This window comes from Syngnathus floridae, chromosome 17 (genome assembly GCF_059516105.1).
Source record: "Syngnathus floridae isolate MCC-2025c chromosome 17, RoL_Sflo_1.0, whole genome shotgun sequence".
NCBI classification, from domain to species: domain Eukaryota; kingdom Metazoa; phylum Chordata; class Actinopteri; order Syngnathiformes; family Syngnathidae; genus Syngnathus; species Syngnathus floridae.
In genome coordinates, this window is record NC_142429.1 from 3,964,794 (window position 1) to 3,989,943 (window position 25,150).

At 44.6% G+C, this 25,150-nt stretch overlaps 10 non-coding genes and 8 pseudogenes across 10 annotated transcripts; all 18 read left to right on the top strand.

Annotated features, from left to right (window-relative positions):
* Positions 1-108: 108 nt before the first annotated feature.
* On the top strand, positions 109-227 carry LOC148383534 (5S ribosomal RNA). The gene has a single exon (XR_015853629.1). It is a non-coding gene; the product is annotated as a 5S ribosomal RNA (ribosomal RNA).
* Positions 228-697: 470 nt separating this feature from the next.
* Positions 698-816, top strand: LOC148383535 (5S ribosomal RNA; annotated as a pseudogene).
* Positions 817-1,286: 470 nt separating this feature from the next.
* LOC148383536 (5S ribosomal RNA) lies at positions 1,287-1,405 on the top strand. Its single transcript, XR_015853684.1, has one exon. It is a non-coding gene; the product is annotated as a 5S ribosomal RNA (ribosomal RNA).
* A 473-nt stretch (positions 1,406-1,878) lies between these two features.
* On the top strand, positions 1,879-1,997 carry LOC148383537 (5S ribosomal RNA). Its single transcript, XR_015853618.1, has one exon. It is a non-coding gene; the product is annotated as a 5S ribosomal RNA (ribosomal RNA).
* Positions 1,998-2,468: 471 nt separating this feature from the next.
* Positions 2,469-2,577, top strand: LOC148383538 (5S ribosomal RNA; annotated as a pseudogene).
* Positions 2,578-3,626: 1,049 nt separating this feature from the next.
* Positions 3,627-3,735, top strand: LOC148383539 (5S ribosomal RNA; annotated as a pseudogene).
* A 472-nt stretch (positions 3,736-4,207) lies between these two features.
* LOC148383540 (5S ribosomal RNA) lies at positions 4,208-4,326 on the top strand (annotated as a pseudogene).
* A 470-nt stretch (positions 4,327-4,796) lies between these two features.
* Positions 4,797-4,925, top strand: LOC148383541 (5S ribosomal RNA; annotated as a pseudogene).
* A 470-nt stretch (positions 4,926-5,395) lies between these two features.
* LOC148383542 (5S ribosomal RNA) lies at positions 5,396-5,514 on the top strand. Its single transcript, XR_015853653.1, has one exon. It is a non-coding gene; the product is annotated as a 5S ribosomal RNA (ribosomal RNA).
* Positions 5,515-5,986: 472 nt separating this feature from the next.
* Positions 5,987-6,095, top strand: LOC148383543 (5S ribosomal RNA; annotated as a pseudogene).
* Positions 6,096-6,565: 470 nt separating this feature from the next.
* Positions 6,566-6,684, top strand: LOC148383544 (5S ribosomal RNA). The gene has a single exon (XR_015853744.1). It is a non-coding gene; the product is annotated as a 5S ribosomal RNA (ribosomal RNA).
* Positions 6,685-7,154: 470 nt separating this feature from the next.
* LOC148383545 (5S ribosomal RNA) lies at positions 7,155-7,263 on the top strand (annotated as a pseudogene).
* Positions 7,264-7,733: 470 nt separating this feature from the next.
* Positions 7,734-7,852, top strand: LOC148383546 (5S ribosomal RNA). The gene has a single exon (XR_015853639.1). It is a non-coding gene; the product is annotated as a 5S ribosomal RNA (ribosomal RNA).
* A 470-nt stretch (positions 7,853-8,322) lies between these two features.
* Positions 8,323-8,441, top strand: LOC148383547 (5S ribosomal RNA). Its single transcript, XR_015853705.1, has one exon. It is a non-coding gene; the product is annotated as a 5S ribosomal RNA (ribosomal RNA).
* A 9,009-nt stretch (positions 8,442-17,450) lies between these two features.
* On the top strand, positions 17,451-17,569 carry LOC148383548 (5S ribosomal RNA). Its single transcript, XR_015853715.1, has one exon. It is a non-coding gene; the product is annotated as a 5S ribosomal RNA (ribosomal RNA).
* A 1,046-nt stretch (positions 17,570-18,615) lies between these two features.
* Positions 18,616-18,734, top strand: LOC148383549 (5S ribosomal RNA). The gene has a single exon (XR_015853777.1). It is a non-coding gene; the product is annotated as a 5S ribosomal RNA (ribosomal RNA).
* A 4,036-nt stretch (positions 18,735-22,770) lies between these two features.
* Positions 22,771-22,889, top strand: LOC148383550 (5S ribosomal RNA; annotated as a pseudogene).
* Positions 22,890-23,359: 470 nt separating this feature from the next.
* LOC148383551 (5S ribosomal RNA) lies at positions 23,360-23,478 on the top strand. The gene has a single exon (XR_015853633.1). It is a non-coding gene; the product is annotated as a 5S ribosomal RNA (ribosomal RNA).
* The last annotated feature ends 1,672 nt before the right edge of the window (positions 23,479-25,150 follow it).

The window sequence follows — 25,150 nt, forward strand, 5'->3', positions numbered from 1 at the left end:
TAAAAAGCTGTCAGTGACTTTTCATTAAAGCCATGTATCCATGATACGCCGGCTTGGTTTTCAGGTGCGATTGTGTCTATAAATTGCAACATTTCGAGACCTACAATGGCTTACGGCCATACTACCCTGAGAACGCCCGATCTCGTCCGATCTCGGAAGCTAAGCACGGTCGGGCCTGGTTAGTACTTGGATGGAAGACCGCCTGGGAATACCAGGTGCTGTAAGCTTATTTCTTCTTCTTCCACTTCAATTGTTAAAGCAAAATTTTACAACACAATTTTTACCACGTATGGCATTCAGACACTGCAAGCCGAGTTTTAACTCTGACCTTTAAACTATAACCCGAGTTTCAAACCTATATTGTGTGGTGTCATCCATAGCATTGTAGTTCACGTCTTTAACCGCTAGAGAGCAGACTATGTACAGTGAATAAAGAGGCTGGCTCCATGCGAACTCAAAGCAGCAGTCTTTATTTGTAAAAGGACCCAAAACAGCACATTGCGCTTTGCTCTAGGATTTTTCCACTTTTCATGACATTTACTTTGATACAGCAAAATGCAGGTCGCAATGGCATATTCGTGCTACCACATAAAAAGCTGTCAGTAACTTTTCATTAAAGCCATGTATCCATGATACGCCGGCTTGGTTTTCAGGTGCGATTGTGTCTATAAATTGCAACATTTCGAGACCTACAATGGCTTACGGCCATACTACCCTGAGAACGCCCGATCTCGTCCGATCGCAGAAGCTAAGCACGGTCAGGCCTGGTTAGTACTTGGATGGGAGACAGCCTGGGAATACCAGGTGTTGTAAGCTTATCTCTTCTTCTTCCACTTCAATTGTTAAAGCAAAATTTTACAACACAATTTTTACCACGTATGGCATTCGGAAACTGCAAGCCGAGTTTTAACTCTGACCTTTAAACTATAAGCCGAGTTTCAAACCTATATTGTGTGGTGTCATCCATAGCATTGTAGTTCACGTCTTTAACCGCTAGAGAGCAGACTATGTACAGTGAATAAAGAGGCTGGCTCCATGCGAACTCAAAGCAGCAGTCTTTATTTGTAAAAGAACCCAAAACAGCACATTGCGCTTCCCTGTAGGGTTTTTCCACTTTTCATGACATTTACTTTGATACAGCAAAATGCAGGTCGCAATGGCAAATTCGTGCTACCACATAAAAAGCTGTCAGTAACTTTTCATTAAAGCCATGTATCCATGATACGCCGGCTTGGTTTTCAGGTGCGATTGTGTCTATAAATTGCAACATTTCAAGATCTACAATGGCTTACGGCCATACTACCCTGAGAACGCCCGATCTCGTCCGATCTCGGAAGCTAAGCACGGTCGGGCCTGGTTAGTACTTGGATGGGAGACCGCCTGGGTATACCAGGTGCTGTAAGCTTCTTTCTTCTTCTTCTTCCACTTCAATTGTTAAAGCAAAATTTTACAACACAATTTTTACCACGTATGGCATTCAGAAACTGCAAGCCGAGTTTTAACTCTGACCTTTAAACTATAACCCGAGTTTCAAACCTATATTGTGTGGTGTCATCCATAGCATTGTAGTTCACGTCTTTAACCGCTAGAGAGCAGACTATGTACAGTGAATAAAGAGGCTGGCTCCATGCGAACTCAAAGCAGCAGTCTTTATTTGTAAAAGAACCCAAAACAGGACATTGCGCTTTGCTGTAGGGTTTTTCCACTTTTCATGACATTTACTTTGATACAGCAAAATGCAGGTCGCAATGGCAAATTCGTGCTACCACATAAAAAGCTGTCAGTAACTTTTCATTAAAGCCATGTATCCATGATACGCCGGCTTGGTTTTCAGGTGCGATTGTGTCTATAAATTGCAACATTTCGAGACCTACAATGGCTTACGGCCATACTACCCTGAGAACGCCCGATCTCGTACGATCTCGGCAGCTAAGCACGGTCAGGCCTGGTTAGTACTTGGATGGGAGACCGCCTGGGAATACCAGGTGCTGTAAGCTTTTTTTCTTCTTCTTCCACTTCAATTGTTAAAGCAAAAGTTTACAACACAATTTTTACCACGTATGGCATTCGGAAACTGCAAGCCGAGTTTTAACTCTGACCTTTAAACTACAACCCGAGTTACAAACCTATATTGTGTGGTGTCATCCATAGCATTGTAGTTCACGTCTTTAACCGCTAGAGAGCAGACTATGTACAGTGAATAAAGAGGCTGGCTCCATGCGAACTCAAAGCAGCAGTCTTTATTTGTAAAAGAACCCAAAACAGCACATTGCGCTTTGCTGTAGGGTTTTTCCACTTTTCATGACATTTACTTTGATACAGCAAAATGCAGGTCGCAATGGCAAATTTGTGCTACCACATAAAAAGCTGTCAGTAACTTTTCATTAAAGCCATGTATCCATGATACGCCGGCTTGGTTTTCAGGTGCGATTGTGTCTATAAATTGCAACATTTCGAGACCTACAATGGCTTACGGCCATACTACCCTGAGAACGCCCGATCTCGGAAGCTAAGCACGGTCGGGCCTGGTTAGTACTTGGATGGGAGACCGCCTGGGAATACGAGGTGCTGTAAGCTTTTTTCTTCTTCTTCCACTTCAATTGTTAAAGCAAAATTTTACAACACAATTTTTACCACGTATGGCATTCGGAAACTGCAAGCCGAGTTTTAACTCTGACCTTTAAACTATAACCCGAGTTTCAAACCTATATTGTGTGGTGTCATCCATAGCATTGTAGTTCACGTCTTTAACCGCTAGAGAGCAGACTATGTACAGTGAATAAAGAGGCTGGCTCCATGCGAACTCAAAGCAGCAGTCTTTATTTGTAAAAGAACCCAAAACAGCACATTGCGCTTTGCTGTAGGGTTTTTCCACTTTTCATGACATTTACTTTGATACAGCAAAATGCAGGTCGCAATGGCAAATTCATGCTACCAAATAAAAAGCTGTCAGTAACTTTTCATTAAAGCCATGTATCCATGATACGCCGGCTTGGTTTACAGGTGCGATTGTGTCTATAAATTGCAACATTTCAAGATCTACAATGGCTTATGGCCATACAACCCTGAGAATGCCCGATCTCTGAAGCTAAGCACGGTCGGGCCTGGTTAGTACTTGGATGGGAGACCGCCTGGGAATACCAGGTGTTTTAAGCTTATTTCTTCTTCTTCCCCTTCAATTGTTAAATCAAAGTTTTACAACACAATTTTTACCACGTATGGCATTCGGAAACTGTAAGCCGAGTTTTAACTCTGACCTTTAAACTATAACCCGAGTTTCAAACCTATATTGTGTGGTGTCATCCATAGCATTGTAGTTCACATCTTTAACCGCTAGAGAGCAGACTATGTACAGTGAATAAAGAGGCTGGCTCCATGCGAACTCAAAGCAGCAGTCTTTATTTGTAAAAGAACCCAAAACAGCACATTGCGCTTTGCTGTAGGGTTTTTCCACTTTTCATGACATTTACTTTGATACAGCAAAATGCAGGTCGCAATGGCAAATTCGTGCTACCACATAAAAAGCTGTCAGTAACTTTTCATTCAAGCCATGTTTCCATGATACGGCGGCTTGGTTTACAGGTGCGATTGTCTCTATAAACTGCAACATTTCAAGACCCACGATGGCTTACGGCCATACTACCCTGAGAACGCCTGATCTCGGAAGCTAAGCAGGGCCGGGCCTGGTTAGTACTTGGATGGGAGACCGCCTGGGAATACCAGGTGCTGTAAGCTTTTCTCTTCTTCTTCCACTTCAATTGTTAAAGCAAAATTTTACAACATAATTTTTACCACGTATGGCATTCGGAAACTGTAAGCCGAGTTTTAACTCTGACCTTTAAACTATAACCCGAGTTTCAAACCTATATTGTGTGGTGTCATCCATAGCATTGTAGTTCACGTCTTTAACCGCTAGAGAGGAGACTATGTACGGTGAATAAAGAGGCTGGCTCCATGCGAACTCAAAGCAGCAGTCTTTATTTGTAAAAGAACCCAAAACAGATCATTGCGCTTTGCTGTAGGGTTTTTCCACTTTTCATGACATTTTTACTTTGATACAGCAAAATGCAGGTCGCAATGGCAAATTCGTGCTACCACATAAAAAGCTGTCAGTAACTTTTCATTAAAGCCATGTATGCATGATACGCCGGCTTGGTTTTCAGGTGCGATTGTGTCTATAAATTGCAACATTTCGAGAACTACAATGGCATACGGCCATACTACCCTGAGAACGCCCGATCTCCTTCGATCTCGGAAGCTAAGCACGGTCGGGCCTGGTTAGTACTTGGATGGGAGACCGCCTGGGAATACCAGGTCCTGTAAGCTTATTTCTTCTTCTTCCACTTCAATTGTTAAAGCAAAATTTTACAACACAATTTTTACCACGTATGGCATTCGGAAACTGCAAGCCGAGTTTTAACTCTGACCTTTAAACTATAACCCGAGTTTCAAACCTATATTGTGTGGTGTCATCCATAGCATTGTAGTTCACGTCTTTAACCGCTAGAGAGCAGACTATGTACAGTGAATAAAGAGGCTGGCTCCATGCAAACTCAAAGCAGCAGTCTTTATTTGTAAAAGAACCCAAAACAGCACATTGCGCTTCCCTGTGGGGTTTTTCCACTTTTCATGACATTTACTTTGATACAGCAAAATGCAGGTCGCAATGGCAAATTTGTGCTACCACATAAAAAGCTGTCAGTAACTTTTCATTAAAGACATGTTTCCATGATACGCCGGCTTGGTTTTCAGGTGCGATTGTGTCTATAAATTAGAACATTTCGAGACCTACAATGGCTTACGGCCATACTACCCTGAGAACGCCCGATCTCGTCCGATCTCAGAAGCTAAGCACGGTCAGGCCTGGTCAGGCCTGGTTAGTACTTGGATGGGAGACCGCCTGGGAATACCAGGTGCTGTAAGCTTATTTCTTCTTCTTCCACTTCAATTGTTAAAGCAAAATTTTACAACACAATTTTTACCACGTATGGCATTCGGAAACTGCAAGCCGAGTTTTAACTCTGACCATTAAACTATAACCCGAGTTTCAAACCTATATTGTGTGGTGTCATCCATAGCATTGTAGTTCACGTCTTTAACCGCTAGAGAGCAGACTATGTACAGTGAATAAAGAGGCTGGCTCCATGCGAACTCAAAGCAGCAGTCTTTATTTGTAAAAGAACCCAAAACAGCACATTGCGCTTCCCTGTAGGGTTTTTCCACTTTTCATGACATTTACTTTGATACAGCAAAATGCAGGTCGCAATGGCAAATTTGTGCTACCACATAAAAAGCTGTCAGTAACTTTTCATTCAAGCCATGTTTCCATGATACGGCGGCTTGGTTTACAGGTGCGATTGTCTCTATAAATTGCAACATTTCGAGATCCACAATGGCTTACGGCCATACTACCCAGAGAACGCCTGATCTCATCCGATCTCGGACGCTAAGCAGGGTCGGGCCTGGTTAGTACTTGGATGGGAGACCGCCTGGGAATACCAGGTGCTGTAAGCTTTTTTCTTCTTCTTCCACTTCAATTGTTAAAGCAAAATTTTACAACACAATTTTTACCACGTATGGCATTCGGAAACTGTAAGCCGAGTTTTAACTCTGACCTTTAAACTATAACCCGAGTTTCAAACCTATATATTGTGTGGTGTCATCCATAGCATTGTAGTTCACGTCTTTAACCGCTAGAGAGCAGACTATGTACAGTGAATAAAGAGGCTGGCTCCATGCGAACTCAAAGCAGCAGTCTTTATTTGTAAAAGAACCCAAAACAGCACATTGCGCTTTGCTGTAGGGTTTTTCCACTTTTCATGACATTTACTTTGATACAGCAAAATGCAGGTCGCAATGGCAAATTCGTGCTACCACATAAAAAGCTGTCAGTAACTTTTCATTAAAGCCATGTATCCATGATACGCCGGCTTGGTTTTCAGGTGCGATTGTGTCTATAAATTGCAACATTTCGAGACCTACAATGGCTTACGGCCATACTACCCTGAGAACGTCCAATCTCGGAAGCTAAGCACGGTCGGGCCTGGTTAGTACTTGGATGGGAGACCGCCTGGGAATACCAGGTGCTGTAAGCTTATTTCTTCTTCTTCCACTTCAATTGTTAAAGCAAAATTTTACAACACAATTTTTACCACGTATGGCATTCGGAAACTGCAAGCCGAGTTTTAACTCTGACCTTTAAACTATAACCCGAGTTACAAACCTATATTGTGTGGTGTCATCCATAGCATTGTAGTTCACGTCTTTAACCGCTAGAGAGCAGACTATGTACAGTGAATAAAGAGGCTGGCTCCATGCGAACTCAAAGCAGCAGTCTTTATTTGTAAAAGAACCCAAAACAGCACATTGCGCTTTGCTGTAGGGTTTTTCCACTTTTCATGACATTTACTTTGATACAGCAAAATGCAGGTCGCAATGGCAAATTCGTGCTACCACATAAAAAGCTGTCAGTAACTTTTCATTAAAGCCATGTATCCATGATACGCCGGCTTGGTTTTCAGGTGCGATTGTGTCTATAAATTGCAACATTTCGAGACCTACAATGGCTTACGGCCATACTACCCTGAGAACGCCCGATCTCGTACGATCTCTGAAGCTAAGCACGGTCGGGCCTGGTTAGTACTTGGATGGGAGACCGCCTGGGAATACCAGGTGCTGTAAGCTTAGTTCTTCTTCTTCCACTTCAATCGTTAAAACAAAATTTTACAACACAATTTTTACCACGTATGGCATTCGGAAACTGCAAGCCGAGTTTTAACTCTGACCTTTAAACTATAACCCGAGTTTCAAACCTATATTGTGTGGTGTCATCCATAGCATTGTAGTTCACGTCTTTAACCGCTAGAGAGCAGACTATGTACAGTGAATAAAGAGGCTGGCTCCATGCGAACTCAAAGCAGCAGTCTTTATTTGTAAAAGAACCCAAAACAGCACATTGCGCTTTGCTGTAGGGTTTTTCCACTTTTCATGACATTTACTTTGATACAGCAAAATGCAGGTCGCAATGGAAAATTTGTGCTACCACATAAAAAGCTGTCAGTAACTTTTCATTAAAGCCATGTATCCATGATACGCCGGCTTGGTTTACAGGTGCGATTGTGTCTATAAATTGCAACTTTTCGAGACCCACATTGGCTTACGGCCATACTACCCTGAGAACGACCGACCTTGGAAGCTAAGCAGGATCGGGCCTGGTTAGTACTTGGATGGGAGACAGCCTGGGAATACCAGGTGCTGTAAGCTTTTTTCTTCTTCTTCCACTTCAATTGTTAAAGCAAAATTTTACAACACAATTTTTACCAGGTATGGCATTCGGAAACTGCAAGCCGAGTTTTAACTCTGACCTTTAAACTATAACCCGAGTTTCAAACCTATATTGTGTGGTGTCATCCATAGCATTGTAGTTCACGTCTTTAACAGCTAGAGAGCAGACTATGTACAGTGAATAAAGAGGCTGGCTCCATGCGAACTCGAAGCAGCAGTCTTTATTTGTAAAAGAACCCAAAACAGCACATTGCGCTTTGCTGTAGGGTTTTTCCACTTTTCATGACATTTACTTTGATACAGCAAAATGCAGGTCGCAATGGCAAATTCGTGCTACCACATAAAAAGCTGTCAGTAACTTTTCATTAAAGCCATGTATCCATGATACGCCGGCTTGGTTTTCAGGTGCGATTGTGTCTATAAATTGCAACATTTCGAGACCTACAATGGCTTACGGCCATACTACCCTGAGAACGCTCGATCTCGTCCGATCTCGGAAGCTAAGCACGGTCGGGCCTGGTTAGTACTTGGATGGGAGACCGCCTGGGAATACCAGGTGCTGTAAGCTTATTTCTTCTTCTTCCACTTCAATTGTTAAAGCAAAATTTTACAACACAATTTTTACCACGTATGGCATTCGGAAACTGCAAGCCGAGTTTTAACTCTGACCTTTAAACTATAACCCGAGTTTCAAACCTATATTGTGTGGTGTCATCCATAGCATTGTAGTTCACGTCTTTAACCGCTAGAGAGCAGACTATGTATAGTGAATAAAGAGGCTGGCTCCATGCGAACTCAAAGCAGCGGTCTTTATTTGTAAAAGAACCCAAAACAGCACATTGCGCTTCCCTGTAGGGTTTTTCCACTTTTCATGACATTTACTTTGATACAGCAAAATGCAGGTCGCAATGGCAAATTCGTGCTACCACATAAAAAGCTGTCAGTAACTTTTCATTAAAGCCATGTATCCATGATACGCCGGCTTGGTTTTCAGGTGCGATTGTGTCTATAAATTGCAACATTTCGACACCTACAATGGCTTACGGCCATACTACCCTGAGAACACCCGATCTCGTCCGATCTCGGAAACTAAGCACGGTCGGGCCTGGTTAGTACTTGGATGGGAGACTGCCTGGGAATACCAGGTGCTGTAAGCTTATTTCTTCTTCTTCCACTTCAATTGTTAAAGCAAAATTTTACAACACAATTTTTATCACGTATGGCATTCGGAAACTGCAAGCCGAGTTTTAACTCTGACCTTTAAACTATAACCCGAGTTTCAAACCTATATTGTGTGGTGTCATCCATAGCATTGTAGTTCACGTCTTTAACCGCTAGAGAGCAGACTATTTACAGTGAATAAAGAGGCTGGCTCCATGCGAACTCAAAGCAGCAGTCTTTATTTGTAAAAGAACCCAAAACAGCACATTGCGCTTTGCTGTAGGGCAGGGGTCACCAACACGGTGCCCGCGGGCACCAGGTCGCCCGTGAGGACCGCATGAGTCGCCCGCAGGACTATTCCAAAATTAGCTCAAATAGCGGCACTTGTCAGTAAGCTGCATCTATTTATTTTACAGTCGAACCTCAGTTTTCGAATGTCCTGGTTCTTGAACAAATCGGAATTCGAACAAAAAACTTCGAGATTTTTTGGCTTCGGTTGTCCAACAAAATTCGGAGGTCGAACCTCGCGAGATGAGCCGGGAGGAACCGAGAAAACCCGACCGCGCCGCCCGGATGCCGACTGACTCCGTTGTTATTGTATTTTCGTTACTTTTAGGATTGTATTAACCCCTAATCATGCCTCCAAAGAAAGCAAGTGAGAGCAGTAAAGCCATCCTAAAACACAAAGACGCTCTTAAAGCAATGCGACAGTGAGCACCCGGCGCGCTATGGTTGCGCGATCGGACCAAATTAAGCTCTCTGCGCACTGAGGTCCACTTAAATTTTGGAAAGTACATCAGGACTTTAAAAATATTTTCTAAATTCTAGCCACGGCTCTGTCACAATAATGCGACCAGCGCGGTGCAGTTGCGCGGTCGGCGATGCGCTACTGTTGCGCGTTCGGTGGTGCGCTGCAGCTGCGCGATCGGACAAAATTAAGCTCCCTGCGCACTTAGCTCCACTTCAATTTTGGAAACTACGTACATCAGGACTTTAAAAATATTTTCTAAATTTCAGCGACGGCTCTGTCACAATAATGCGATCGTCGCGGTGCAGTTGCGCGGTGGGCGACGCGCTACGGTTGCGCGTTTGGCGGTGCGCTGCATTTGAGCGATCAGACAAATATGCGCAAATGAAAAAATGCTTAAAAAAGACGCGGGTTTTTTGTCTTGAAACGGATTAAAAATGTTTCCATTATTTGTAATGGGAAAAATAGATTCGGAATTCGACCGATTCGCTTCTCGAACCGCCTTCTGAAACGGATTGTGGTCAAAAACCAAGGTGTTAGAGCCATAAGTAGGGAATGTTTAAGTTAATTGTATTGTGGTTTGTTTTTATTTTGTAAAATTGAGTTAAGACGATTGACATTTGTTTAGGCATTTTTATTGTGAAATTTTGTTTTATTTTGAAAGGTTTACTTCCTGTCAGGTTGTATTGCATTAGAACAAGCCTTTAAGGGAACGTTTTGACAGTTGGATTACGTAGACACGGAGAAAAACAGTTTTTGACCGTGTAGATCGTGTACATAGTATATACTGTATATTTTTTGGAAAGAAAGAAAAGGGAATTGTAAAACTGATTTATCGTAATTTTTGTATGTATATTTTTTATAGATAAAGACCCTTTTGTTAAATTCACGGTTCGCACGCGTCCTTTACTACAAGTGTCTATGGAATGACACAGATATTGGATCTGTTGCCATAGCATTAGTCAAAAACTTTCTCCAGGAGGATAAAAGGACATTCAAGAAAGAAGGAGACGAATGAGAGGAAGCTTTTGGAAGACGAGAGGATGAGAGCCATAGTATCACCGTGAGTAGCTGACCTGCTAACATGCTAATGGCGAAGCTAACTATGCTAACGGATGGAGCGCCTATTCACACTTAATGAGTCGTTTTGCAAGTTAAGAAGACATTAAAGTAGAAGAATACTGTTACGTTCATGGACTATAAAAGCCCTTTTTGATCGTTTGTTGAAAAAGCCTGTTGGATATTGCTGAAATTAAAACATGGAGGAGAAACGATCGTTTGTTGCCGCATCGGACGCAATGCAGGCGAGTGACCACAAGAGGGAGCCAAAGTACACACAAAAGGCACTCGAGGAGAAACTCCAAAGGCTTATCGGACAAAGAAGGGCAAAAATGGCTCATATTACGGCTAAAATGAAGGAAATGGACAACATGAAGAATAATGAAGAGCATGTTGATAAAATGGAGTCAGAAACACTTCAAAGTTTTTACAAGCTGCATGAAGAGTTCATACTGCTAAACAACAATATTGTACAGATGTTACCTGCAGATGAAGCTGACACAGATCAGCGTGACTGGTACGAGCCAAAGGCAGCTACTATTAAGCAGTTTTTGCATGAGACTGAAGGTTGGATTCAAGAACGTAAAAGAAGTGTTCACAATGAAGAGGAGGTTGCTCCATATGACAGTATTTCTGTAATAGCGGATCTTCGTCGTCAAAGAAGTAGGAGCAGATTGAGTTCCAGGACTGAAAGTTCTTCAGTTGTGTCAAACACGAGTTCAGTGGCTCGCATGAAAGAGGAGGCTAAAAGAGCAGCTCTTCTAGCACGAGCTGAATCGCTAAAAAAGAAGAAGGCAATTCAACTGCAGGAAGCAAAGTTGAAGGCTGAGTTGGAGGAGCTAGAGATTGAAACTGCAATAGCAGCCTCTACTGCTAAGCTCAAAGTTTTCCAGAACCACGAGGATCCCCAAGATGCAATGAATGAATATGTGAAATACAGGCTGGAACAACCTTTGGCAAGTCTTCCAAGATCCCAACCTGTACTTGAAGTCCAGGCTCAGATGACAGCAGATGCTGAAGAGAAGGAAGATCATCCGATGTATGATGTGTCTGCTAGTATCACAAAACATTCATCTCATGCATATTTGTGTCATCCGGATCACTCAGATGGAGCCACACCTATACGTCCTCAGGAGCCCACATCTACAGGTGACAGGATTTATGAGGTGATGCATCATCAAAACCTAATCACTGAAATGTTGGTCAAGCAGCAAAGCCTATCACTGCTGCCCAAGAGAGATATTCCTGTGTTCTCAGGTGATCCACTCAAGTATAAATCTTTTCTCAGAGCATTTGACAATGCTATTGACAATAAGACACAAAATGAGAAAGATAAACTCTTCTTTCTGGAGCAATATACACGTGGAGAGCCACAAGATCTGGTGAGAAGCTGTGAACACATGAACCCAGAGAAAGGTTACAGAGAAGCCAGACAACTGCTTCATAAGCAATATGGCGATAATTTAAAAATAGCCATGGCTTACATCGACAAGGCTTTAAAATGGCCACAAATAAAGACAGATGAGGTTAAGAGCTTAAACGCTTATTCTCTCTTCCTGATTGGTTGCCGAAACACGATGCAAGATGTTGACTACATGGAAGAAATGGACAACCCAACAAACATGAGAGTCATTCTGTCCAAATTGCCATACAAGATGAGGGAGCGATGGCGTAATGTGGCATTTGAAATGCAGGAGAATAAAGGAAGAAGAGCAAGGTTCACAGATCTGGTAGATTACATTGACAGACAAACAAAGATCGTCTCAGATCCATTGTTTGGTGATCTACAGGAAGTCAGTCTATCTACAAAACAAAAAGAAAAGAGCAGTTTTGTGAAGAGAGCAAAGGAAAGTACACCAAGAAGTAGCAGTTTTGCTACAAGTGTTGACACAGAAAAGCAGGAATTTTCACAGTCAAACCAAGTCACAAAGACTGATAACGGCAAACTAGCTCAGAATAACTGTTTGTACTGTGACAAAAATCACGGACTTGGGAACTGTGAAAAGTTCCAGAAGCTAGCACACAAGGACAAGATTGAATATTTGAAATTCAAAGGTTTGTGTTTTGGATGCCTGGTTCAAGGTCATTTGAGTAAAGATTGTTCAAGAAGACTGACATGTCAGTTATGTTCACGGAAACATCCAAGCATCCTACATGTACAACGTGAAGAAAAGACATCACCGAAAAATGAAAGAAACGCCACTTCTGAACCTCAGACCACTAGTGCTGTAAGCCAGGAGATGTGTGGATATACTGGGGCCGGGAGCAACGAAGAAATTTTGGCCATTGTTCCAGTAAAGCTCAAGTCCAAGAAAGGCACACAGATAATTGAGACATACGCCTTCATAGATCCTGGCAGTTCGGCGACGTTTTGCACAGAGAAGATCATGAGAACACTGAACTTAAGAGGCAGAAAGACGGACATTTTGCTCCGAACTATGGGACAGGAGAAGCTTGTCCGTAGTCACATCCTGTCAGAACTGGAAGTCAGTGGATTTGAAGAGGAAAAATACATTGATCTACCTTCAGTGTTCACTCAACATGAAATTCCTGTCAAAAAGGCGAACATTCCTGATCAGAAAGACCTCCGGAAGTGGACATATTTGGATGAGGTGAACCTTCCAAGTATCAAGGCAGAAATTGGCCTGTTAGTTGGTTCTAATGCTCACAAAGCAATAGAACCATGGAAGGTCATCAATAGCCAAGGAGATGGTCCATACGCAGTGAAAACGTCCATTGGATGGATTGTCAATGGTCCTGTAAAGGGGGAAGAGGACGTTCAACAGTGTGAGAATGAGTTACCAAGGTTAACTGCGAACAGAATATCAGTGGCAAACCTTGAGGAATTGCTGATACAGCAATATAATTTGGATTTCACAGAGCGTAGCTGTGAAGACAAAACAGAGATGTCACAAGATGATCAACAGTTCATGAAGGATGTGGAACAGTCTTGTCAGTTCTTCGACGGACATTACTGTATAAGTCTCCCATTTAAGAACAAGCCTCAGAAGATGCCCAATAATCGCAGTCTAGTTGAGCAGAGAGCCGTCAATCTCAAGAAGAAACTTGTAAAAAACCCTGATTTTCATGCTGACTATAAAGTCTTCATGGATGACATCATAGCAAAGGGTTACGCTGAAAGGGTGCCTGCAAACAGTCAGTGCAACGATGGAGAAGTGTGGTACATCCCACATCACGGGGTGTATCACCCAAGGAAGAAGAAAATCAGAGTTGTTTTTGACTGCAATGCAACATATCAGGGAGTTTCACTGAATAACCAGTTACTCCAAGGCCCAGACCTCACAAATACCTTGATTGGAGTTTTGACAAGGTTTAGAGAGGAGAAGGTTGCATTGATGGCTGACATAGAGGCAATGTTTTACCAAGTCAGGGTACCCTCAAAGGACTCTGATTTTCTGCGTTTTTTATGGTGGCCTGATGGAGATTTGAACGGAAAACTGGAGGAGTATAGAATGACAGTACATATTTTTGGAGCCACTTCGTCTCCAAGTTGTGCTAGTTTTGCCTTAAGAAAGACAGCCGAATACAAAGAAGATGAGACAACAGCTGAAGCCTCTAAAGCAATCAAGAGGAAGTTTTACATGGACGACTGTTTGGCAGCGGTGGCTTCAGAGGACCAAGCAATAGCACTTTCACAATCTCTGAAAGCTCTATGCTTGCAGGGTGGATTCAACTTGACAAAATGGGTCAGTAACAGCAGAAAGGTTCTGTCATGTATTCCTGAAAATGAAAGAGCTGCAAAGATGAAGGATTTAGACTTGAACAAAGACACTCTGCCTACCGAAAGAGCTCTGGGAATACACTGGTGTACAGAGTCGGACACTTTCACATTTAAGGTGAACGTACCAAGAAAACCTGCCACAAGGAGAGGAATTCTTTCAGTTGTTAACTCAGTTTATGATCCTCTGGGTTTAATTTCCCCATGTATTCTTCCTGCCAAGATGATTTTGAGGGAACTCTGTCAAAGAAAATTGAGCTGGGACGAGGATGTTGGAGAAGGAGATTTGCAAAGATGGATGCAGTGGATTTCAGAACTCGAGGAACTTTCCAGCTTCCACATAAAGAGATGTATGAAACCAGATGATTTCTGTCCCACATCTAAAGCAGAGCTGCACCATTTCTCGGATGCAAGTGATATTGGTTATGGTACTGCTACATACCTATTGCTGATCAATGAAGATGGACGGAGGAGCTGCGGATTGCTCATGGCTAAATCCAGAGTTGCCCCACTGAAGAAAATAACAGTCCCTAGGATGGAACTGACTGCTGCAGTCATAGCAGTGAAAGTCGACAGACTGTTAAAGCAGGAGCTGGAGACCCCCCTTGGAGCTTCTGTTTTTTGGACAGACAGCCTGACTGTACTTAGGTACATACAGAATGATGCTTCACGTTTCAAGACTTTTGTGGCCAACCGGGTTGCATTCATAAGGGAAGCTACTTCACCATCTCAATGGAGATATGTGAATAGTTCACTTAATCCAGCAGATACGGCTTCACGTGGTACAAAATTTACCACTCTTATCCAGAACCACAACTGGATTTGTGGTCCACATTTTCTTTATCAAGAGGAGTTTGAGTGGCCAACCAGACCTGACATACCAAGCACCATGAATGAGGACAGTGAGATCAAGAAGACAGCGCTGGTCAGTCTCTTGACCATGACTGAAATTACACCCATGAAGAGACTGGTGGAATACTACTCTGACTGGCACAAGCTGAAAAAGGCTGTTGCATGGATGCTACGCATGAAGGATCTGCTTCACTACCTTGTTGAGAAGAGAAGAGAATGTAAAGAGGTTATTTCCCTGAAAGAGACAGACTCATTGAAGCAATACCAGAAAGTGCATGAAGAAATGATGAGACTGAGAAAGTCAGTGAAAGGAAAACCTTTGTCTGTTCAGGACTTGGAAGATGCAAATGTTGTGCTAATACGTCACAGTCAAAGAGAGATGTTTTCAGAAGAGTTGTCTGCACTCTTAAGTAGTGATTCACATATAAAGAGGTCACATCCGCTTTCCAAATTGGATCCTTTTCTGCACAATGGCATCATCAAAGTTGGAGGTCGATTGAACAAATCAGCCATGCCAGAAGAAGCAAGATGCCCAACTGTGTTGCACAAAGAACATCACATTGCTAAGCTGATTCTGCAACAGGTTCATCGACATAATGGTCACTGCGGAAGGAACCAGCTGGTTGCAAAGGTCAGACAGCAATACTGGATACCAGGACTGAACAGAGCTGCCCGCACAACAATATCCAAATGCATCACATGCAGGAAAATACATGCAAGGCCTGCAGTCCAAAAGATGGCAGACTTATTGGAGGAACGTGTACTCCCAGATAAACCTCCGTTCACTCATGTGGGAGTAGACTATTTTGGACCTTTTGGTGTAAAGAGAGGACGCAGCATAGTGAAGCGCTATGGCGTTCTGTTTACATGCTTTGCACTTAGAGCAGTACACATAGAGGTTGCTCACTCATTGGACACCTCATCATGCATAAATGCCATCAGAAGGTTTATATGTAGAAGAGGTCAAGTTTCTACCCTGCACTCAGATAATGGCACTAATTTCATTGGTGCCGAAAAAGAACTTAGAGAAGCCATGGCTGAGCTTGATCATTCTAAAATAAGAGAGGATCTGATGTCAAAAGGTATTGCATGGACCTTCAACACACCAACCGCCTCCCATCAAGGTGGAATATGGGAAAGACAGATTCGTACCGTCAGGAAGGTGTTGAACTCTGTGTTGAGGCAACAAACATTAGATGATGATGGCCTTCACACACTATTATGTGAAGTGGAAGCAGTCATAAATGAGCGTCCTTTGACTGCTGCATCAGATGATCCAAATGACTTGGAGGTTTTGACCCCAAACCATCTTCTGTTGTTAAAGAAGCAGCCGATCCTTCCTCCAGGCTTATTTAACAGTGATGATACATACTCGCGTCGAAGATGGAGACAGACACAATACATGGCCGATCTGTTTTGGTCAAGATGGACAAAGGAATATCTTCCATTGCTACAAGAGAGACAGAGATGGCGGACTCAAAGAAGAAATTTTGTCGCTGGAGATCTTGTTCTCATTGTTGACAATTCAGCCCCAAGGAATACTTGGTTGACTGGAAGAATCCAAAAGACCTTCCCGGACTCCAGAGGAATTGTGCGACGAGTTCAAGTTCAAACCAAGTCTAGTTTGTTGGATAGACCTATAAGTAAACTCTGTTTGTTACAGGAGGCAGAATGAGTCAGGAAAAGACTGTTAGTTGACTCACAGGCAAAAGCTTGATAGATTTTGTTAGGTTAATAACTATATGGCTCTTTTTGAGGTGTAATTGTTATGCATCCTGCCTATACAATTAGGGGCCGGAATGTTAGAGCCATAAGTAGGGAATGTTTAAGTTAATTGTATTGTGGTTTGTTTTTATTTTGTAAAATTGAGTTAAGACGATTGACATTTGTTTAGGCATTTTTATTGTGAAATTTTGTTTTATTTTGAAAGGTTTACTTCCTGTCAGGTTGTATTGCATTAGAACAAGCCTTTAAGGGAACGTTTTGACAGTTGGATTACGTAGACACGGAGAAAAACAGTTTTTGACCGTGTAGATCGTGTACATAGTATATACTGTATATTTTTTGGAAAGAAAGAAAAGGGAATTGTAAAACTGATTTATCGTAATTTTTGTATGTATATTTTTTATAGATAAAGACCCTTTTGTTAAATTCACGGTTCGCACGCGTCCTTTACTACAAGTGTCTATGGAATGACACAGATATTGGATCTGTTGCCATAACACAAGGTTTGACTGTATTTCTGCTATTCTTGTTAAAATCACACTTACATGTTAACTGCAAATGACAATAATAACACAGTGAAAGCCGAATTGAGAAAATTGGCTATTTCAGAAGTGTATGTCAAACTGGTAGCCCTTTTGCCTTAATCAGTACCCAGGAAGTAGCTCTCGGTTTAAGAAAGGTTGGTGACCCCTGCTGTAGGGTTTTTCCACTTTTCATGACATTTACTTTGATACAGCAAAATGCAGGTCGCAATGGCAAATTCGTGCTACCACATAAAAAGCTGTCAGTAACTTTTCATTAAAGCCATGTATCCATGATACGCCGGCTTGGTTTTCAGGTGCGATTGTGTCTATAAATTGCAACATTTCGAGACCTACAATGGCTTACGGCCATACTACCCTGAGAGCGCCCGATCTTGTCCGATCTCGGAAGCTAAGCACGGTCGGGCCTGGTTAGTACTTGGATGGGAGACTGCCTGGGAATACCAGGTGCTGTAAGCTTATTTCTTCTTCTTCCACTTCAATTGTTAAAGCAAAATTTTACAACACAATTTTTACCACGTATGGCATTCGGAAACTGCAAGCCGAGTTTTAACTCTGACCTTTAAACTATAACCCGAGTTTCAAACCTATATTGTGTGGTGTCATCCATAGCATTGTAGTTCACGTCTTTAACAGCTAGAGAGCAGACTATGTACAGGGAATAAAGAGGCTGGCTCCATGCGAACTCAAAGCAGCAGTCTTTATTTGTAAAAGAACCCAAAACAGCACATTGTGCTTCCATGTAGGGTTTTTCCACTTTTCATGACATTTACTTTGATACAGCAAAATGCAGGTCGCAATGGCAAATTCGTGCTACCACATAAAAGGCTGCCAGTAACTTTTCATTAAAGCCATGTATCCATGATACGCCGGCTTGGTTTTCAGGTGCGATTGTGTCTATAAATTGCAACATTTCGAGACCCACATTGGCTTACGGCCATACTACCCTGATAACGTCCGACCTCGGGAAAGCAGGATCGGGCCTGGTTAATACTTGGATGGGAGACCGCCCGGGAATACCACGTGCTGTAAGCTTTTTTCTTCTTCTTCCACTTCAATTGTTAAAGCAAAATTTTACAACACAATTTTTACCACGTATGGCATTCGGAAACTGCAAGCCGAGTTTTAACTCTGACCTTTAAACTATAACCCGAGTTTCAAACCTATATTGTGTGGTGTCATCCATAGCATTGTAGTTCACGTCTTTAACCGCTAGAGAGCAGACTATGTACAGTGAATAAAGAGGCTGGCTCCATGCGAACTCAAAGCAGCAGTCTTTATTTGTAAAAGAACCCAAAGCAGCACATTGCGCTTTGCTGTAGGGTTTTTCCACTTTTCATGACATTTACTTTGATACAGCAAAATGCAGGTAGCAATGGCAAATTCGTGCTACCACATAAAAAGTTGTCAGTAACTTTTCATTAAAGCCATGTATCCATGATACGCCGGCTTGGTTTTCAGGTGCGATTGTGTCTATAAATTTCAACATTTCGAGACCTACAATGGCTTACGGCCATACTACCCTGAGAACGCTCGATCTCGTCCGATCTCGAAAGCTAAGCACCGTCGGGCCTGGTTAGTACTTGGATGGGAGACCGCCTGGGAATGCCAGGTGCTGTAAGCTTATTTCTTCTTCTTCCACTTCAATTGTTAAAGCAAAATTTTACAACACAATTTTTACCACGTATGGCATTCGGAAACTGCAAGCCGAGTTTTAACTCTGACCTTTAAACTATAACCTGAGTTTCAAACCTATATTGTGTGGTGTCATCCATAGCATTGTAGTTCACGTCTTTAACCGCTAGAGAGCAGACTATGTACAGTGAATAAAGAGGCTGGCTCCATGCGAACTCAAAGCAGCAGTCTTTATTTGTAAAAGAATCCAAAACAGCACATTGCGCTTCCCTGTAGGGTTTTTCCACTTTTCATGACATTTACTTTGATACAGCAAAATGCAGGTCGCAATGGCAAATTTGTGCTACCACATAAAAAGCTGCCAGTAACTTTTCATTAAAGCCATGTTTCCATGGAACGCCAGCTTTCCAGGGGCGATTGTGTCTATAAATTGCAATATTTCGAGAACAAGACTGGCTTACGGCCATACTACCCTGAGAACGCCCGATCTTGTCCGATCTTGGAAGCTAAGCTGGGCTGGGCCTGGTTAGTTCTTGGATGGGAGACCGCCTGGGAATACCAAAGTCAAAGTCTGCTTTATTGTCAATTTCTCCACTTGCCAAAGACATACAAAGAAACCGAAATTTCGTTCCCCGCTATCCCACGGTGACAAGACACGGCCCACAATAGACAATCAAGTAACAAGTAAACAACAGCGTGCTGAATAAATAATGAATAAATAACACAACAAATAAATAAATAAGAGGAGCAAGTGAGCGTACAGCAGACATTCCAGAAAATAGCGCAACAGTGCCGCACGCTACGCAGAAGGGGATAGCGAGTTCAGGGTCTTAACAGCCTGGAGAAAGAAGCTGTTGGCGAGTCTGGTGATGCGGGAGCGCAGGCTCCTGTACCTCTTCCCAGAGGGTAGAAGGTCAAACAAAGAGTGATCTGGGTGACTCACATCACTCGCAATCGTGGTTGCCTTGCGGGCGAGATGAGAGGTGTAAATGTCCTTCAGGGAGGGGAGCGAAGCACCAATAATCTTACCAGCCGTACTCCCTATGCGCTGCAGGGCCTTCAAGTTCCGTTCAGTGCAGCTACCACCCTAGACAGCGATGCAACTGGTGAGGACGCTCTCAATGGTGCCACGGTAGAAGGTAGACAGGACTGCCTGAGGAGCACATGCACGCCTGAGCTTCCGCAGGAAGTACAGGTGGCGCTGAGCTTTCTTTGCCAGTGACGCGGTGTTTGCGGACCAGGAGAGGTCCTCACTGATGTGCACCCCCAGGAACTTGGTGCAGCTCACCCTCTCCACCACAGCACCGTCGATGATCAACGGCAGGTGTTTTGTGTGACCCTTCCGGAAGTCAACAACGATTTCCTTGGTCTTGTCTACGTTCAGCAGGAGGTTGTTGTCCCTGCACCACGTGGTCAGAAGGTCAACTTCCGACCTGTACCGAGTCTCGTCGCCCTTCGTGATGAGACCCACTAGAGTCGTGTCTTCAGCAAACTTCACTATGCGGTTGTCGCTGTAGGTCGCAGTGCAGTCATGCGTCAGCAGGGTGAAGAGCAATGGACTGAGCACGCAGCCCTGGGGGGCCCCTGTGCTCAGCGTGATGCTGGCGGAGATTTTGTCGCCAACACGAACCACCTGAGGCCTCTGACAGAGGAAGTCCAGTAGCCAGTTGCAGAGGGAGGTACTGAGGCCCAGCTCGTCGAGTTTGCAGATGAGGTGCTGCGGCACAATGGTGTTGAAGGCAGAGCTGAAGTCCACAAAGAGCAATCTCACATATGAGTCCTTTCTCTCCAGGTGGGTGAGGGCAGAGTGGAGGGCAGAGCAGATGGCATCCTCAGAGGACCGTTTGGCACGGTACGCAAACTGGAAAGGGTCAATGGTGGGGGGGAGAACGGATTTGATGTGCTCCATGACAAGCCGCTCAAAGCACTTCATGATGATGGGTGTCAGTGCCACGGGGCGGTAGTCATTGAAGCAGAACGGTGCAGGTTTCTTCGGCACAGGAACGATGGTGGCAGCCTTGAAACACGAGGGGATGATGGCCTGCTGGAGGGAAACGTTAAAGATGTCCGTGAAGACACCCGACAGCTCCCCAGCGCAGTCCTTCAGCACTCGACCCGGGATGTTGTCAGGGCCCGCCGCCTTACGGGTGTCAATAGCGGCAAGCGCCCTCCTCACTCCGTCGGCAGAGAGGCGCAGGGGCTGCTCGTGTGGGGGGGGGAGTGGTCTTCAGTGGGCAAGTGCTGTTCTGGGCGTCGAAGCGAGCAAAGAAGCGGTTAAGATCGTTCAGCAGACGGACGTCGCCCTCACAGCTCCTCGGCGCGGGCTTGTAGTCCGTGATGGTCTGAATGCCCTGCCAAAGGCTCCGTGCGTCCTTGCTGTCCTTGAAGTGGGTGGAGACCTTGCACGAGAACGCCTTTTTCGCTTATTTGATGCCCCGGGACAGGTCGGCCCTCGCTGTCCTCAAGCCAGCCTCATCCCCCGCTCTGAAAGCCTTGTCCCTAGCCCTCAGCAGTCTGAGGACAGCCCCTGTCAGCCACGGCTTCCAGTTCGCGCGAGTGACGACGGATTTTGAGCGAGTCACATCATCGATGCTCTCCGCGATGTAAGAGGAAACAGAGTCAGTATACTCCTCTATGTCCGTCCGATCGTTGTAGGTGTCCGCCTGCTTAAACAAGTCCCAGTCAGTGGTGTCGTAGGTCGAGAAGTGCATCGGAGGCACCCTCAGGCCACACCCGAACCCGCCTCCGAACCGGCCTGGATGCCTTTACCAATTGTCTGTAGGCGGGCAAAAGCACAACGGTGAGATGGTCAGAAAGCCCAAGATGGGGGAGGGGGTGGCTTTGAAAGCTCCCTTAAGCGCAGAGTAGACTAGGTCCAGGAAGCTGTCTCCACGTGTCGGAAAAGTAACATGCTGGTGAAGCCTCGGGAAAACAGACTTCAGGTTGGCATGATTAAAGTCTCCAGCGAAGATGGTGAAACCGTCAGGGTACGCTGTCTGTTGTTCACTGACAGCCTGGTACAGTTCACCAAGCGCCGCGATCCTGTCGCCTTCGTTGTTGGAAGGCGGGATGTACACCGCGACTAGCAGTAAATTCGCGGTAAATTCCCTCGGCAGGTAAAAAGGACGGCACTTGATGATCACAAACTCCGCAAGTGGCGAGCAGTGCTTACATACCACCACAGAGGCCCGGCACCATTCTTCTCGGATGTAGACGCATATTCCACCTCCTCGCGACTTTCCCCCTCGTACAATGGCACGGTCCGCCCGATAGCACGCTAGCCGCTCCAGATGCACAGCAGAGTCCGGAACGTTGTCAGTCAACCAGGTCTCGGTGAACATCGACAGAAGTGGGTTTTGTGGCGTTCTGGACTTTGAAGCGGCGACATTAAAGGCGCTCGGACCGCTACGTCCTGAAACGTCGCCGACACCCCCCCCCCGGTTGGGAGCCGTCGGAAACCCTGAGAACGCCGATCTCGGAAGCTAAGCAGGGTCGGGCCTGCCTAGTACTTGGATGCGAGACCGCCTGGGAATACCAGGTGCTGTAAGCTTTTCTTTTGTTTTTTTCTTCCACTTAAATCGTTAAAGAAAAATTTTACAGCACAATTTTTACAACGTATGGTATTCGGAAACTGCAAGCCGAGATTTAACTCCGACATTGAAACTATAACCCGAGTTTCAAACCTATGTTGTGTGGTGTCATCCATAGCATTGTAGTTCACGTCTTTAACCGCTAGAGAGCAGACTATGTACAGTGAATAAAGAGGCTGGCTCCATGCGAACTCAAAGCAGCAGTCTTTATTTGTAAAAGAACCCAAAACAGCACATTGCGCTTTGCTGTAGGGTTTTTCCACTTTTCATGACATTTACTTTGATACAGCAAATGGCAGGTCGCAATGGCAAATTCGTGCTACCACATAAAAAGCTGTCAGTAACTTTTCATTAAAGCCATGTATCCATGATACGCCGGCTTGGTTTTCAGGTGCGATTGTGTCTATAAATTGCAACATTTCGAGACCTACAATGGCCTACGTCCATACTACCCTGAGAACGCCCGATCTCGTCCGATCTCGGAAGCTAAGCACGGTCGGGCCTGGTTAGTACTTGGATGGGAGACCGCCTGGGAATACCAGGTGCTGTAAGCTTTTTTCTTCTTCTTCCACTTCATTTGTTAAAGCAAAAGTTTACAACACAATTTTTACCACGTATGGCATTCGGAAACTGCAAGCCGAGTTTTAACTCTGACCTTTAAACTATAACCCGAGTTTCAAACCTATATTGTGTGGTGTCATCCATAGCATTGTAGTTCACGTCTTTAACCGCTAGAGAGCAGACTATGTACAGTGAATAAAGAGGCTGGCTCCATGCGAACTCAAAGCAGCAGTCTTTATTTGTAAAAGAACCCAAAACAGCACATTGCGCTTTGCTGTAGGGTTTATCCACTTTTCATGACATTTACTTTGATACAGCAAAATGCAGGTCGCAATGGCAAATTCGTGCTACCACATAAAAAGCTGTCAGTAACTTTTCATTAAAGCCATGTATCCATGATACGCCGGCTTGGTTTTCAGGTGCGATTGTGTCTATAAATTGCAACATTTCGAGACCTACAATGGCTTACGGCCATACTACCCTGAGAACGCCCGATCTCGTCCGATCTCGGAAGCTAAGCACGGTCGGGCCTGGTTAGTACTTGGATGGGAGACCGCCTGGGAATACTAGGTGCTGTAAGCTTTTTTCTTCTTCTTCCACTTCAATTGTTAAAGCAAAATTTTACAACACAATTTTTACCACGTATGGCATTCGGAAACTGCAAGCCGAGTTTTAACTCTGACCTTTAAACTATAATCTGTGGTCATGAAATCTTTCAAGAGGTTAGTGCTGAACCACCTGAAGGATGTCACGGGCCCCCTGCTGGACCCCCTCCAGTTTGCCTACCGGGCAAACAGCTCGGTGGATGATGCGGTCAACATGGGTCTGCACTACATCCTGCAACACCTGGACACCCCAGGAAAGTACGCCAGGATCCTGTTTGTGGACTTCAGCTCGGCGTTCAACACCATCGCTCCTGACATCCTCCAACAGAAGCTCATCCAGCTCGCGGTGCCTGCCTCCACCTGTCAGTGGATCACCAGCTTCCTGACCAACAGGAGACAGCGTGTGAGGCTGGGGAGCATCACATCTGACACTCTGACTACCAACACTGGAGCCCCTCAGGGGTGCGTCCTCTCCCCACTGCTCTTTTCCCTCTACACCAACGATTTCTCCGCAAGTGACTCTTCTGTGAAGCTCCTGAAGTATGCAGACGACACCACTCTCATCGGACTGATCCAGAACGGTGATGAGACTGCATACAGACAGGAGGTGGAGCGGCTGGTCCACTGGTGCAGCCAAAACCACCTGGACCTGAACCCGCTCAAGACCGTGGAGATGACAGTGGACTTCAGGCGAGGCCCTTCACCACTTTCACCCCTCACTATCCGCAGTAATACTATTCTATCATCAGACACCTTCAAGTTCCTGGGAACCACAATCTCTCGGGACCTGAAATGGACCGGCCACATAGACTCTGTCCGGAAGAAGGCCCAGCAGAGGCTGTACTTCCTGAGACAGCTCAAGAAGTTCAACCTGCCGCGGGAGCTGCTGAAGACCTTCTACACTGCCATCATCCAGTCTGTCCTCTGCACCTCCATCACTGTCTGGTTTGGATCGGCCTCCAAACAAGACAAGCACAGACTGCAACGGACAATAAGGACTGCAGAAAAGATAATTGGAATCAACCTCCCATCTATTCAAGACTTGTACCTGACCAGGACCAGGAAACGTGCAAGTAACATCTCAACAGACCCTTCGCACCCAGGTTGCAGCCTGTTTGAACTACTCCCCTCCGGACGCCGTTATAGAGCTCTGTACACTAAAACCAGCAGACACAGAGACAGCTTCTTCCCCCAGGCTGTCGCTCTGATGAACTCACACCACTCTTAGAGTCTCAGAGTCATTACTGTGCAATAACATCCTGCTTTCCACACCTTTTTTGTTTACACTGTTTGTACTATGTGTCCTCTCTGCATCCATTGCAGCCTGGTCATCCTAGAAGAGGGACCCTCCCATCTGTGGACTTTTCTCAAGGTTTCTCATTTCCCATAGCTGGAGTTTTGAGTTTTCCCTTGCCCTCTTGGGAGTTTAAGATCTGGGGATGTTTGAGAATATCTTTCGTTCTTCACATGTGCTGAGTGTTGTTGTTAGTCACCTAATTGTTGAACAGAGGCTGTGATTTACCGAAGTCAAATTCCTTGTTTGGCACGCTCAAACATGGCGAATAAAAAACTCTTGAATCTTGAATCTTGAATCTTGAATAACCCGAGTTTCAAACCTATATTGTGTGGTGTCATCCATAGCATTGTAG